This window comes from Nansenia antarctica (genome assembly GCF_963989245.1).
Source record: "Nansenia antarctica genome assembly, chromosome: 2".
Lineage (NCBI taxonomy): Eukaryota > Metazoa > Chordata > Actinopteri > Argentiniformes > Microstomatidae > Nansenia > Nansenia antarctica.
In genome coordinates, this window is record NC_137675.1 from 80,461,922 (window position 1) to 80,478,213 (window position 16,292).

The following is a 16,292-nucleotide window of genomic DNA, read 5'->3' on the forward strand; positions in this document are numbered from 1 at the left end:
TGTTGGAGAAGCTGAGTGATAAAGGGAAAGATGTTCTGTTGATGCTGTGCAACAAAATTTGGGTAGAGGGAGTAATTCCCCTAGGGTGGAAAGAGTCCTTAATTGTGCCAATTAGAAAACCAGGTAAAGATCCCCACAATCCAAGCAGCTATAGGCCAATTGCATTAACCTCCCAGGTGGGAAAAACTATGGAGAAAATGATAAATGACAGGTTAACCTACTGGGTGGAATCAAAAAATCTGCTACAGAGTTACCAGAGTGGATTTAGAAGAGGGAGAGGTACTATGGACCCTGTTATATGCTTGGAGGATGACATTAGAAGAGCTCAAGTAAACAAAGAGGTAGTGGTAGCAGTCTTTTTTGATATTGAGAAAGCATATGATATGATGTGGACAAAGGGACTGTTGATAAAATTGCAGGAAATGGGGGTTGGGGGCAGAATGTTCAGGTGGATTAAGGATTTTTTGTATGAAAGGAGCCTGAGGGTTAAAATTGATGGGGAGGTCAGTGCTAGATATATAGCAGAGAATGGAACCCCCCAGGGAAGCATTGTAAGCCCCTTATTGTTCGATATTATGATAGATCATTGTGGGGAACATGGCGCGTTCTGGCCTGCAGAAGGAGCTAGACTGCCGTGGAGGGGAATGATGGGCTGATTACGGACAGGTGTCAGTGATCAGACTCATTATGATGGGCTGATTACGGACAGGTGTCAGTGATCAGACTCATTGTTCCACTGGTCTATTTAACCTGTGTGTGTTTGTTCCCTCGAGAGATGAGTAGGGCAGGAAGTACCTGCCGCACGGAGACACGGAGAGACCGAGAGAGAGAGAGCCGCGGTGAGGACGCACGAGACCCCGAAAGGGGGTGAGGTGCAGGGAGCCGGACGGACGGAGCGGGTCCCGAAAGGGAGGACTAGCGGGGCGAGAGCGAGGGCTCAGCCGGGAGCGGAATATCGGGGCGAGAGCGAGGGCTCTGCCAGCAGCGGACGGAGCGGGTCCCGAAAGGGAGGACTAGCGGGGCGAGAGCGAGGGCTCAGCCAGGAGCGGAATATCGGGGCGAGAGCGAGGGCTCTGCCAGCAGCGGACGGAGCGGGTCCCGAAAGGGAGGACTAGCGGGGCGGGAGCGAGGGCTCTGCCGGGAGCGGAATAGCGGGGCGGGAGCGAGGGCTCCGCCGGACGGAGCGGGTCCCGAAAGGGAGAGACAGCGGGAGGGGGAAAAAGACTCGCTCAGCACGTCAGTGACGGTGCTGAGCTGTGCTGAACTAAATAAAGACCAATTCTGTACCATTCCTCTGTGTCAACCTCCCTCTGTGCCTAGAAACTGCTACATCTGGCGCCCAACGTGGGGCACAGAGAGGGGGTCGGCACACACGCCCAGAGGACCATGGACTCATCGGTCCAGGTGGTGGCGCACCTGGCCCGGATGCTACAGGCGCAGGAGGTGATGGCGGCGGAGTTGATGCGGGGACAGGCGGAGCAGCGGGCCATGCTCCGCGAGCTACTGGACCGCACCGAGCCACCGGTTCGGGCCCGGAGGAGGGGGGTGCGGGACGCGCCGGAGGCCATTCTCGACCCCTTCCCCGACAACCACCTGCCTCGACCGCAGGTTCCAGCCCCGGGCCCAGCCCCGGGCCCGCGCCCTACCCCGACCCCGGCTCCGCGCCAACGGGCCGGCGGGGCGCGGCCTGGGGTACGGCCTGGGGTGGAGCCGCGGCGGGAGCCACCAACGCCAGCCCGGAGGACGGGGCGGGACACCGGGGGGAGGAACACACACGGGGGGCCAACCTCCACCCCACAGACGGCCCCACGAGCGGTAGAGGAGGGATGCTGGCGATGCGGACAGCCTGGCCACCTCCGCCGGGAATGCCCCGAGATGGAGGTGGGTCAGGTAATCCGCGTCGTCGGCAGTCCGACCCCTCCCCCGCGTCCAGGACAGGCGTTTTACATCCCAGTAAGGGTACAACGCGAGACGCACCAGGCGCTGTTGGATTCTGGTTGCGGACAGACCATGATCCACCAGCGCCTGGTTCGACCCGGGGCATTGTTAGAGGCATCGCGGGTTGGGATACTGTGTATACATGGGGATTGTCACCAGTATCCGGTGGTCCCCATCGAAATCCGTTATGGGGGGAAAAAGTATAGTATCAAGGCGGCGGTTAGTCCGAGCCTCACGCACCCCCTAATTTTGGGTTTAGATTGGGCTGGGTTTCCGCAGGTATTAGGGGAAACCACGGGGGTGCGTGCACGACCGACAGGGAAATGTGAGGCGTGCGCAGTGCTCTGCGCTGATGCGAGGGCGTCCGACGCTGCCGAGGAGCCGGAGGAGGCGGTGGGTCCGGCACCCGCAGATCCGCCGCCTGCGTTCCCTCCAGTAGCCGACTTCCCCCTCGAGCAGTCTCGCGACGCCACTCTACGCTCCGCCTATGACCAGGTGATCAGTATTGATGGTGTGCTGGTACGGCCAGACGCTGTGCGCGCCCACCCGTATTTTGTATTGATTAGGGACAGACTGTATAGAGTGAGTCGTGACACTCGCAGGGACGAGGAAACGACCCAGTTGTTGGTACCTAGGAGCCGCCGGAAAGCTATATTTCAGGCGGCGCATTATAACCCGATGGCAGGCCAACCTAGGATACGACAAAACACTCAACCGGATAATGGCTCGATTTTATTGGCCGGGGATTCGGGCAGAGGTGCATCTGTGGTGTGCATCCTGCCGCGAGTGCCAATTAGTCAATCCCCCGGCCGTGCCCAGGGCACCGTTGTGCCCCCTTCCCCTGGTAGAGGCACCATTCGACCGGATTGGGATGGATATAATCGGGCCATTTGAACGTTGCTCACAGGGCTATCGGTTCGTGTTAGTCCTCATAGACTACGCGACTCGATACCCCGAGGCAATACCGCTTCGTACTATCTCTGCAAAGAGTGTAGCACAGGCGTTATTCCAGGTCATCTCCCGGGTGGGGATCCCGAAAGAGATCCTCACCGACCAAGGCACTAACTTTGTCACGAACACTTAGGGAACTTTACGGGTTGTTATACATTAAGGCGGTCCGAACGAGCGTGTACCACCCAGCTACCGACGGGCTGTGTGAGCGGTTCAATCGGACGCTTAAGTCAATGATCCGTAAGTTCATTCACGAAGATAGTCGTAATTGGCATAAGTGGTTAGACCCTCTGTTGTTCGCAGTGCGGGAAGTACCCCAGGCTTCCACGGGGTTTTCCCCCTTTGAGCTCCTATACGGGCGCAAGCCACGGGGCGTCCTAGACCTGATTAAAGAAAGCTGGGAGGAAGGGTCTAGTGACAGTAAGAATGAAATACAATACGTCCTGGACCTACGAGCAAAGCTCCACGCACTGGGGGTTATGTCACGGGAGCATTTGCTCGAGGCCCAGGAGCGGCAGAAACGGCTGTACGACAGAGGGACTAGACTACGCAATTTCGCACCGGGAGACAAAGTCCTCGTATTACTGCCCACGTCTAGCTCGAAATTACTCGCCAAGTGGCAAGGGCCGTTCGTGGTCACACGGCGAATTGGGGATGTAGACTACGAGGTAGTGCGGTCGGATAGAGGGGATTGCACGCAAATATACCACATTAACCTATTAAAAAAATGGAACGACGTGGTCCCTGTTTCCCTGGTGACGCTACTTCCCGAGCAGGATGAGTTCGGGCCGGAGGTCCCAAAAACGAGTACTAGCGCCCCGGCCTGCGTAGGCGACCATCTCTCGGTGAACCAGCGGGCGGACGTTGATCGATTGCAACATAGGTTCGCAGATGTGTTCTCCCCTATACCCGGTCGTACTCGCCTCATAGAGCATCAGATAGTTACGCCACCGGGGGTTACGGTACGTACGCGGCCATACAGGCTGCCGGCTCACAGACGAGACGTGGTGAGCCGGGAATTAGACTCTATGCTAAAACTGGGCGTGGTCGAGGAGTCGCATAGCGACTGGTGCAGCCCCATCGTGCTGGTGACAAAGCGCGATGGGTCTGTACGGTTCTGTGTGGACTATAGACGGGTGAACGTGGTGTCTAAATTCGATGCCTACCCTATGCCCCGGGTCGACGAGCTCCTGGACCGGCTTGGCACGGCTAAATATTACACAACATTGGATTGCACGAAGGGGTACTGGCAGATACCATTATCGTCGGCAGCCCGGGAAAAAACGGCATTCTCTACCCCGCGGGGGTTATTCCAGTTCACCGCGCTTCCGTTCGGGTTGTTTGGGGCCCCGGCCACGTTTCAGCGGCTGATGGATCGTATTCTGCGGCCGCACTCTGCGTATGCTGCGGCGTACGTAGATGACATTGTCGTCTATGCGGACACCTGGCCGCAGCATATGCAGAGGGTGGCGGCGGTATTACAGTCGCTGAGGCAGGCGGGGCTGACGGCGAACCCGGCGAAGTGCGTGATCGGGCGGGGGGAGATCCGGTATCTGGGGTACATCCTGGGCGGTGGGGAGGTGCGACCGCAGGTGGACAAAACCACTGCGATCGCCGCCGCCCCGCGGCCCAGGACCCGGAAGGACGTGAGGCGGTTCCTGGGACTGGCCAGCTACTACCGGCAGTTTGTGCCGGGGTTCTCGGAGCTGGCCAGCCCCCTTACCGACCTCACCCGGAAGGGGGCCCCGGATCCGGTCCAATGGAGTGAGCGGTGCCAAGTAGCGTTCGATGGGATTAAGAACGCCCTCTGTGGGGAGACAGTCTTGTATGCTCCTAACTTTAACATTCCTTTTTCTCTGCAGACAGACGCGTCGGATAGAGGGCTGGGGGCGGTGCTGACCCAGCAGGTGGAGGGATTCGACCGTCCGGTGCTGTACCTGAGCCGAAAGCTGTCGGAGCGGGAGGGCAGGTACAGCACGGTGGAGAAGGAGTGTCTGGCCATTCGGTGGGCGGTCGGCGCCCTCCGGTACTACCTGCTGGGGCGCGCGTTCACCCTCTACTCCGACCATGCTCCCCTACAGTGGCTCCACCGCATGAAGGACACCAACGCGAGGATCACCCGGTGGTACCTCGCGTTGCAGCCCTTCAACTTCACGGTGGTTCACAGGCCGGGGACGCAGATGGTCGTGGCCGACTTCCTCTCCCGTGATGGGGGGGGGGGAGTAGGCTATCGGCCGGTTGTATCCCCGGCCTCGAAACTGGCGGTGGGGATGTGTGGGGAACATGGCGCGTTCTGGCCTGCAGAGGGAGCTAGACTGCCGTGGAGGGGAATGATGGGCTGATTACGGACAGGTGTCAGTGATCAGACTCATTATGATGGGCTGATTACGGACAGGTGTCAGTGATCAGACTCATTGTTCCACTGGTCTATTTAACCTGTGTGTGTTTGTTCCCTCGAGAGATGAGTAGGGCAGGAAGTACCTGCCGCACGGAGACACGGAGAGACCGAGAGAGAGAGAGCCGCGGCGAGGACGCACGAGACCCCGAAAGGGGGTGAGGTGCAGGGAGCCGGACGGACGGAGCAGGTCCCGAAAGGGAGGACTAGCGGGGCGAGAGCGAGGGCTCAGCCGGGAGCGGAATATCGGGGCGAGAGCGAGGGCTCTGCCAGCAGCGGACGGAGCGGGTCCCGAAAGGGAGGACTAGCGGGGCGAGAGCGAGGGCTCAGCCAGGAGCGGAATATCGGGGCGAGAGCGAGGGCTCTGCCAGCAGCGGACGGAGCGGGTCCCGAAAGGGAGGACTAGCAGGGCGGGAGCGAGGGCTCTGCCGGGAGCGGAATAGCGGGGCGGGAGCGAGGGCTCCGCCGGACGGAGCGGGTCCCGAAAGGGAGAGACAGCGGGAGGGGGAAAAAGACTCGCTCAGCACGTCAGTGACGGTGCTGAGCTGTGCTGAACTAAATAAAGACCAATTCTGTACCATTCCTCTGTGTCAACCTCCCTCTGTGCCTAGAAACTGCTACAATCATATTTTTTAAAATGTACAGGGAACTGACGGAGTGGCTTTGTTTGCTGATGATGGTGCTATGTGGAAGAAGGGGAGGAATGTAGGTTTTATTGTTAAGAAAATGCAGAAGGCAGTTAATGAAGTCCAGCAATGGGCTGTACAGTGGGGATTTCGGTAGAGAAGACCAAGGTTATGTTTTTCTCAAGGGGGAACATTGGTCCTGAATTTAAAATTCAGTTGGCAGGCAGAGAGTTGGAAAGAGTTGAGGTTTTTAAATACCTCGGGATGTGGTTTGATAAGAGGTTAACTTGGGCCTTCCACATACAGGAGATGGAGGCTAAATGCAAGAAAGTTTTAAATATAATGAGGTGCTTGTGTGGAGTTGAGTGGGGTGCGTCTGGGTCTGCATTGAGAGCAATCTACACTGGCATGATGAGATCAGTATTTGATTATGGCTGTGTGGTTTGTGTCAGCGTCTAAATCCACATTAAGGAAACTTGATATGTTGCACAATCAAGCTCTGCGCATTTGTAGTGGATTAGCTAAAACTTCTCCGATAGCAGCAATCCAGGTAGAGGTGGGCGAGATGCCTTTGCATTTGAGAAGAGACCAGCTTGCTCTGGTATATTGGGCTAACCTCAAGGGACACAGTGGGGACCATATTGCACAGCCAGTCCTGAGGGATTGCCAAGAGAGGCTGTATGAGGGAGGGGAAAGCTTTGGGTGGACAATCCAACAAAGTTGTAAATATGAGCATAAGCAATTTTAATATTAGCCCCACGGTGGCATTCCCTGCAGTCCCCCCCTGGACATTTGAAGAGGTGACAGTAGATCTAGGACTGCTTGAAGCAAAACAGGAAGGGGGAATAGATAAATGGAGGGTACAGGAATACATTAGGGAACAGTATAATCAGAGGTTGATTATCTTTACAGATGCATCAAAAAGGAGTGATGGGAGGGTGGGAGTAGCTCATGTGATACCGGAAATGGGTCTGGCTATAACAAAGAGGCTGACTGATAATTTGGCGGTTTACACAGCAGAACTTTTAGCCATATGGTTTGCCCTGTTATGGGTTGAAAGTGTTGGGTGTAACAGGCAAGCAGTAATAGCATCTGACTCCAGCTCTGCTCTTTTAAGTATGCAAAATGCATACTCAGCATCCAGGATGGATATTATTTTAGAAATTTTACAATTAGCAAGTGGGATGTTAAAAGCAGGTTTTAAATTTTCTTTCCTGTGGGTGCCAGCTCACATAGGGGTGGAGGGAAATGAGTTGGCTGACACCTATGCCAAGAAAGCAGTAGAAAAAGAGAGAGTGGAGGTGGAAATTAAATACAGTAAGGCAGAGGTAAAAAGTATTATAAAAGCAAAATCGTATGAGAAATGGCAGTATATTTGGAACAGTGGGACCTCTGGGAGACACCTATTTTATTTTCAACCAAAAGTGAGGGTGGATAATAGTACATGCAGGTCCAGGCGTGAAGAGGTGGTGCTGGCCAGGTTAAGGATTGGACATACCAATTTAAATAGTACCCTGTTTTTAATAAACAAGCATGCAGATGGCAACTGTGAGCAGTGTCTATGGAATAAACCAGAAACAGTGGAACATGTTTTAATACACTGCCAAAAGTACCATAACGAAAGGCGTAGGTTTATTGCTCAGGTGGAGGAAAATAAAGAAGTATTTGAGATGAAATATATTTTACAGAGAAGGGAAGGGAAGATTTTAAAGTTGTTGTTTTTCTTTTTAAGGGAAACAGGGCTTTTAAAAAGAATTTAAGTTAGTAAAGCAAGTCCTGTGCCACACTCCAGTCCAGCGGTGGCGGTAATACACCATTTGGTTGTCAACCGCCAATTGAAAAAAGAAGAAGAAGAAGAAGAAGGTTCAGCGACAACAGTCCTTCTGGTTTCTCCTCCGAAGGTCGAAACACGCAGAGAGACCTGAAACTGAATAACTTAAGACTCGTTTTAACTGAGGAGCCAGAGACTGAGGAAAACAAAGCTAAGAAGAAGAAGAGCCTGGAGCAGTTTGTGTACAGAGTGAAGGTCATGCTCACCCTCAACCACTGCCAGGACGCCTTCTGGCTGGGCAACCTGAAGAACAGGGACCTGAAGGGTGAGGAGATCCTCTCTCAGCAGCCACAGGGCAGCGATGAAGAGGAGGAAGGCTCACAGCTGCCTCAGGATCAGGAGGAGGAGGCTCATGAGTGAATCTGGGGGGAGGAGGAATGACACCAGGGAGGAAGATGAAGTTGTCACAGATGACTCTGATGACTAGTACAGCGTTGGAGAGGACTGTGGACTTTTCTCTCTAAGTCCTCATGGTCACAAGTTTTTCATGTTTTGCTAAATGAGAGCAATGTTGTCACTTTGTTTGTGAAACGTTTTCTAAAAGTGTTGCTGGTCTCGTTCCTTGGGGATTAATAAACTGAAACTTTTGTTGAGTTATCTTGAGCCTTTATGTAAACGAGTCTTGTTCCCATCGGCCTCGAGGCTGCAGGTATGATGGAGATATTGATATGATATTGATATGATATAGATCTGCATAGCAGAGCACGTTGTTCTTCGGTGAAATTAACAGAAGGTTCTCAAAACCAAACTGCTTAATAATGAAAGGCATACAGGCCCTACATCCTAAAAGCCATACCTTCCTGCAGGATGACCAGGTATTTGGCTTAAGTGAAACATATGGATGTGACCGTGAAGATCTTACTCATCAGCTTCACCAAGCTAGGAGAATTTTGAAAATGAAGGCAGAGAGTGGGGTTGTACAGTTGACAAGCACTTTAGACTTAACTGTGTTTTTAGAGCAATACCCAGAAGTTTTTCATGAGCTTTTCAGACTTTGCAAAATAGCTGTAACCATGGGCGTCACCACCATATATTTGGGGGGGGACGTGTCCCCCCCACCTTTGAAACAAGGTCGTTTGGACCCCCCCACATTTGCCATCAAAAATATGTTGCATGACTGGTCAGCGTTATTTTCATTGCTTCACAATCAAATCCGTTCCACTTTATGAGTAGGGGATTGCCCATATCCAGAAGTCCACTCCGCGTTTTACTTCTGTTTTTAACACGGCAGCAGCATCCGACACGCACGCAGATTCAAAACATTCAGACTGAGGCAAGACGTTAGATCATCCACCAAGATGGATATAAGGAAAACATTTTCTAAGAAGATAAAAGTAAGTCAAAGTCATCCAAGTTTTCCCGTGAGTGGCCAAACAGCAACATTGCGTTCTCCCAAGGTCAAACACAGCCAGCTTTTCTGATAAGAATGTTAGCACCTTATGAGACATTCTCTGTATTAGCAATATAATTAGCATAGCCTACTAGCAACCAAATACGAGCTAGATCAGCTATATGGCACTAGCAGTTTTGTTAGGCATTACTAGTGCGGTTAGACATGTTTAAATGCAGAACAGACACAGGCGAAATGTCATCAAAAGCACAGAATGGCGACAAACACCTCACAGTGCTTACCTGTCCTGTCATTATTGCATCTCCTGCCCGTGTTCATTGCCCTGAGCATTTGCACTATTTAATTTGGCCATTGCACCCACCCAAAGAATCAATTTTGCATCTGATTGCTTGAGCTAGGGTTAAAAAATAAGAAGAAAACACCTGTTCCATTTATTTTTCTATTTCTAAAATGCTTGTGATTGTATTTTTTGTATTGATGATTGTATTTCTATGTCAAATGTTCTATTAGAGAAAAACAATATGAACAAGTGCTCAATGCATCCCCATTTCTCCTGATATAGGTGGTTGAGAGTGAGAGTGAGTCAGAGGCAGGGGCAGCAGGCAGGGGCAGTGGAGACTCTAATTCACTCTTTGATTTTGTTTGTTTGTTATAGTTGTATGTTCTGCAATGCACTGAAGAGGGCTAAGTTTGATTGTAATAGGCTCTGAGTATTACCTCATTCTTTTCTAATTCACTCTTTGATTCTTTTTGAATCTTCATATTTAATAAAGTACCTAAAAAGTGCCACGTGTCAGTGTCAGGCCTCTGTGAGTTAAACCAAAACATAATAGTAGTCAGTAATTGCAGACCATGCCAGCTCCAAGGAAAAACAAAGAAAGAGGGAGATTATTTTGGGTGTAAAACGCACCAGAATGCAGGAAATTGAATCTACTATTTAAAAAAATTCGGGGGGGGGGACCCCCAGACCCCCCGAAAAATAAGTGTCCCCCCCACATTCAAAAAGCTGCTGACGCCCATGGCTGTAACCCTTCCAGTCAGCAGCGCTGGCTGTGAGCGGAGCTTTTCAGCTCTAAAGCTCATTAAAAATCATTTGTGGACAACCATGCTAGACAGCAGGCTAAGCCATTTAGGTGTGCTAAGCATTGAATCAAGACGAGCTAAGGCATTGAACATGGATGACTTTATAAAAGTGTTTGCAAGCAAACACAAGAACAGGCGAATTAACCTGTTTTGAGTCAGTGCAATGTATGCACAGTGTACTGGTATTGTTAACATTCAAAAACATGTTGATTCTATTTCTGGACAAAAACTGCAAAAAAAAAAAAAAAAAAAGGAGCAGAAAATTGGAATATCACCTAACATACGTACGTAGGCCGATACACGTTACATTTTACAACATCTATTTATCAAATTAATAAATGAAATGAAAAAATACATGTACTGTATATGTTAGTTTTTTTCTTTGCAGTTTTTGTCCAGAAATAGAATCAACATGTTTTTTAATGTTAACAATACCAGTACACTGGTATGTACCGTGGGTATGTACTGGTATTGTTATCCAGTACACTTCAGTAGATGTGGCTTTGAATTTCTCGTAATCTGATTTCATTATTTGCCAAAACCAAGTTTACAATGGCAGCTTCCTGTACCCCGGTGAACATTTGGCATTTTCCCCCCACAGTAGAGTAAATTGTACAGGAAACTTGAAACTTTACAGTTAAGAGAAGCAATTAGAAAAAATTATAAGAAAAAGAAAGGAGAGGCAGCTATGTTAATGTAACATATGTTTAAGAATTATTGTTTTTCCTTGTACCTGTACAGTGTTTTTTGTTTTGTTTTGTGTTACAATGGGAGTGCCTGCATGTTATAGTGTACAAAATGTGCTGGTTTGTTTAAAGAATAAAAAACATCCGAGTAACATTACATTTGTATGGAGCCACTCTGTTGTGTTGTGATTGGTAGCACTGGGACTTTTAAACAGGGATTGTAATTTTAGGGTGTGTTCTCACTAGAACATTTGCTTCACTTGGAATCAAAGTTTAGGATAAAATTCGCTTTGCTCTGCGTTGTTTGGAGCTGTGAGAACGCGCATTCGAAGTCACTCCCGGAGCAAACAACCAACACATGCTCCGGCGCTTGAAAAGGGTGGTTTCGCTCCCGTTAGAAACGACGCATCGAGGCTGTCCATAGGAAAACAACAGCGCATGCGTGTTGATCTGGATAAGAAAATTGTGCCACCCATGCATAACAAGGTGCCCCACCTGGGCCACCCCAGTGAAAAAGGTCTGGACACGCCACTGCACACAAGGTGCTTTTAAAGTGCAAAACTCACTCCACACACACCACACACTCAATGTGTAAGAGAGTCTTGTGGTGATTCACATTAAGAGACATTCACCAAGAAGGGTTTGTACCTTTAAGAGTGGGGGTTAAAGGGGCAAGGGTTTCCGGTTCCGGGTGAAGTTATTGTGGTTGTCACTGAGAGTGTATGTTAGCATGTAGCAGAAGTGAGTGAAGTAAACATCCTCGACTCCAACCTACGTCTGTCGTCTCTTTGTTGCACTTCCCACATTGGTGACCCTGACGAAAGCGAACGAGATGTCTGTCAACGATAACGCCGGTAACGCCGCCGCGTTGCCCATAGCGCCCGCACCGGACTATGCTAACATATACGCTGCAACCGTCAAGCTGCCCGACTTTTGGCAGCAGAACCCACGGCCGTGGTTTCACCACATAGAAGCCCAATTCCGGCTGAGAGGGATAACGCAGGATGGGACTAAATATTTCCATGTGGTGTCTGCGTTAGATGCCTCGACAACGGCACGCGCGATGATGCTGTTAGAGGATCCACCGGCTGTCGGCATGTACGGTGCATTGAAGACATTCCTGCTGAAACTTTATGAGCTGTCAGAATTAGAGAAAGCAGACCGCCTGCTGTCACTCAATGGCCTCGGCGACGGCAAACCGTCGGAGTTGATGGAGAGAATGTTGTCTGTGCTGGGATCAGCTGATCCCTCGTTCTTGTTTACACACATTTTCCTGCGGCAGCTCCCGGCGCCTGTGCGCACAGCACTGGCCAGTTCCCCCCTCTCCTCCACCAAGGATTATCGTTCTCTGGCTGCGGAGGCCGACAGGGTGTACCTCGCTAACCGGCAGCAGTTTATCCATGCGCTGCTGCCCCACCCAGACCACTTGACCCCACCTCCACCCCTGGAGGACTATACAGACACCGCGGCCGCGGTGACGGCCCGCCGCCAAGCCGACGACGGGCTCTGTTACTACCATGCAAGGTTTGGGTCCAAGGCCAAGCAGTGTCGCAAGCCATGCAGTTTCAGGGTACAGGGAAACGCCAGGGCCGGCGCTCATTAGCGGCTATGGGCGCCGGCCGTGACTGCAAGCTGTTGTTCGTCGCCGACTCCTTATCTGGCCGGCGGTTGCTGGTCGACTCAGGCGCTCAACGCAGCATCCTGCCAGCGCAGGCAGTGGACACCATGGCCGGCGGACACGGCCCCCAGATGGACGCCGCTAATGGCACACCCATACGAACATTTGGCATCAGGTATGTGGAAGTGTGTTTTGGCGGGCGCCGTTTCGGCTGGGACTTTGTTATGGCTGCTGTATCCACGCCACTTCTGGGCGCGGACTTCCTCTGTGCTTTTAACCTGCTGGTGGATATTAAGAACTGTCGCCTGATCGATGCCCTCTCTTTTGCTTCGTACCCCTGTACGCTGGGGGGGGCGGGAGCGCTTTGCCTGGCAAACACGCTGGCCACCGGGGATCCATATCAACGCCTGCTCGCCGGTTTCCCTGACCTCACTACACCCACGTTCTCAGCGGAGGTGGCTAAGCACGGCGTAGAGCACCATATCACCACCGTGGGCCCCCCAGTCTATGCCCGGGCCCGACGCCTCGACGCGGCCAAGCTTGCAATCGCCAGAGGGGAGTTTTCGACCATGGAGCGACTCGGCATCGTGCGCCGCTCAAAGAGCCCGTGGGCTTCCCCCCTACATATGGTGACTAAGGCCGACGGGGGTTGGCGCCCCTGCGGCGATTTCCGTCGCCTGAATAACGCCACAACCCCCGACCGGTACCCCGTTCCACACATACAGGACTTCTCTGCCCACCTGGCGGGGGCCGTCATTTTTTCCAAGGTGGACCTGGTGCGCGGGTACCACCAGGTGCCGGTCCATCCGCAGGATGTGCCAAAGACGGCTGTCATCACACCCTTTGGACTTTTCGAGTTTCTGCGAATGCCTTTTGGCCTCAAAGGGGCGGCGCAGACGTTTCAGCGCCTGATGGACTCTGTGCTCCGAGACATGCCATTCATGTTTGTTTACCTGGATGACATTCTGGTGGCCAGCGCGTCCATGGAGGAGCACATGACACATCTCCGGCAGTTGTTTGAGCGGCTCAGGGCCCACGGCCTCATTGTAAACCCAGCCAAGTGCCAGTTCGGGCAGTCATCCATCACCTTCCTCGGACACCATGTCGCTCCGCAGGGAGCCGCCCCTCTTCCCGCCAGAGTGGAGGCCATCACCAGTTTCCCCCGTCCCCGCACGATACAGTCTCTACAAGAGTTCCTGGGCATGGTGAATTTTTACAACCGTTTTATTCCCCATGCCGCCCACCTCATGCGTCCCTTGTATGAGACCCTGCGGGGAAAAGGGCCCAAGGACGTGTTGGACTGGTCCCCGGAGATGGACAAGGCTTTCGGGGCTGCTAAGAACGCGCTGGCTAACGCTGCTCTACTGGCGCACCCGTCTCCCACAGCCCCGGTCGCCCTCACGACGGACGCCTCTGACTATGCAGTGGGGGCGGTGTGCGAGCAGTGGGTGAACGGGGCTTGGCAGCCGCTGGCCTTCTTCAGCAAACAGCTCCGCGACAACGAGCGCAAGTACAGCACCTTTGACAGGGAACTGCTGGGTCTTTTCCTGGCCACCAGACACTTTAGATTCCTGTTAGAGGGCCGCCAGTTCACCGCCTTCGTGGACCACAAGCCACTGACATTCTCCATGGCCAAGACCTCGGAGCCATGGTCTGGGCGTCAGCAGCGTCAGCTCTCGGCGATCTCCGAGTTCACCACGGACATCCAGCACTTGGCGGGCAAGGACAACTTCGTCGCCGACTGCCTCTCACGGGCGGTCGTCGGGTCTGTTCACTTAGGACTCGACCAAGCCGCAGACTCTGACATTCAGGCCTACCGGGTCGCTCCTACTGCACTGCAGCTGGAGGACGTGGTGTTCGACGCGGCCAAAGCCACTCTCCTCTGCGACGTCTCCACCGGCCAACCACGTCCTATGGTGCCGGCTGCCTGGCGGCGCAGGGTTTTCAACACCATCCACGGCCTTTCCCACCCGGGGGTGAAAGCCTCGGCTAAATTGGTGGGGATTAAGTTTGTTTGGCCTGGCCTCCGGAGGGACGTTAGAACCTGGGCTGGCTCGTGTGTGGCATGTCAGCGCGCTAAGGTGCACCGCCATACCAAAGCCCCTTTGGCACCGTTTGTGGTGCCAGAGAGGCGTTTTGACCACGTGCATGTGGACCTGGTAGGCCCCCTGCCCCCGTCTCACGGATATACCTACCTCCTCACCATGGTGGACCGGACCACCAGGTGGCCAGAAGCTGTTCCCCTGGCCTCTACTACGGCAGCGGAGGTGGCCCGGGCGTTCATTGGGTGCTGGGTGGCCCGCTTTGGCACACCAGGTGACATCACGAGCGACAGGGGCCCCCAGTTCACCTCGGAGCTCTGGACTACGGTTGCTGAGCACCTGGGGGTGAAGATCCACCGCACTACGGCGTACCACCCGCAGGGCAATGGACTTTGTGAGCGGTTCCATCGGGACATGAAGGCCGCTCTTCGGGCCAGCCTGATGGACAGTGGCTGGGTGGACCGCCTCCCGTGGGTCATGCTCGGTCTTCGCTCTGCCCCCAAAGAGGATCTCCAGGCCTCGTCCGCCGAGCTGGTGTATGGCCAGCCACTGCGGGTTCCTGGGGAGTTTCTTCCAGAGGCTGCAGCTCCCTGGTCGGCCGCCTCTCATAGAACTGTGTTCCGGGGCATTGTGAATGACCTCGTCCCCATTCCGACATCACGTCACTGCCTCCCCCAGTCCTACGTCCCCAGGGACCTGCCATTGGCTAAGTACGTTTTCATCCGACACGACAGCCATCGGGCTCCACTGCGGCCCCCCTACGACGGGCCCTTCCGTGTCCTGGAGGCGGGCGCTAAGCACTTTGTGGTGGACATGGGGGGCAGGTCAGAGCGGGTCGCTATAGACCGTCTCAAGCCTGCTCACTTGAACATTGACGAGCCAGTTCAGTTGGCCCTACCCCCGCGGCGGGGGCGGCCCCCTACCCCAACCTCTGTCCCTACCCCAACCTCTGTCCCTACCCCAACCTCTGTCCCTACCCCAACCTCTGTCCCAGCTCCAGTTCCAGTTCCAGTTCCAGCTCCAGTTCCAGTTCTCACCCTTAATCCCCCTCCTGCAAAGCGCAGCCGTTTCGGCCGCTTGATCCGCCCCCCGCCACGTTAACTGTAGTACTGTTCATGGATTGCCTGTTCAGTTGGACTTTTAATGGTTATCTTGGTTTTTTGTACCTTCTGGGTTGGTGAATTCTGGGGGGGCCTGTGTGGTGATTCACATTAAGAGACATTCACCAAGAAGGGTTTGTACCTTTAAGAGTGGGGGTTAAAGGGGCAAGGGTTTCCGGTTCCGGGTGAAGTTATTGTGGTTGTCACTGAGAGTGTATGTTAGCATGTAGCAGAAGTGAGTGAAGTAAACATCCTCGACTCCAACCTACGTCTGTCGTCTCTTTGTTGCACTTCCCACAGTCTCAACATTTGGAGAGACTTCATTTCCCCTCCCCCAACCATGTGCAAAGGCAATTTGTTTGTACAAAATTATTTGTGCAAACTACTGACAAGAATAATTAATTTAAAAGGTAGATATGGGTTCTGTCCCAACCTCTGTGATTTGAAGAAACACACAAGGTGCTTTTAAAGTGCAAAACTCACTCCACACACACCACACACTCAATGTGTAAGAGAGTCTCAACATTTGGAGACTTCATTTCCCCTCCCCCAACCATGTGCAAAGGCAATTTGTTTGTACAAAATTATTTGTGCAAACTACTGACAGGAATATTTAATTTAAAAGGTAGATATGGGTTCTGTCCCAACCTATCAAGAATGTTTTTTAAAAA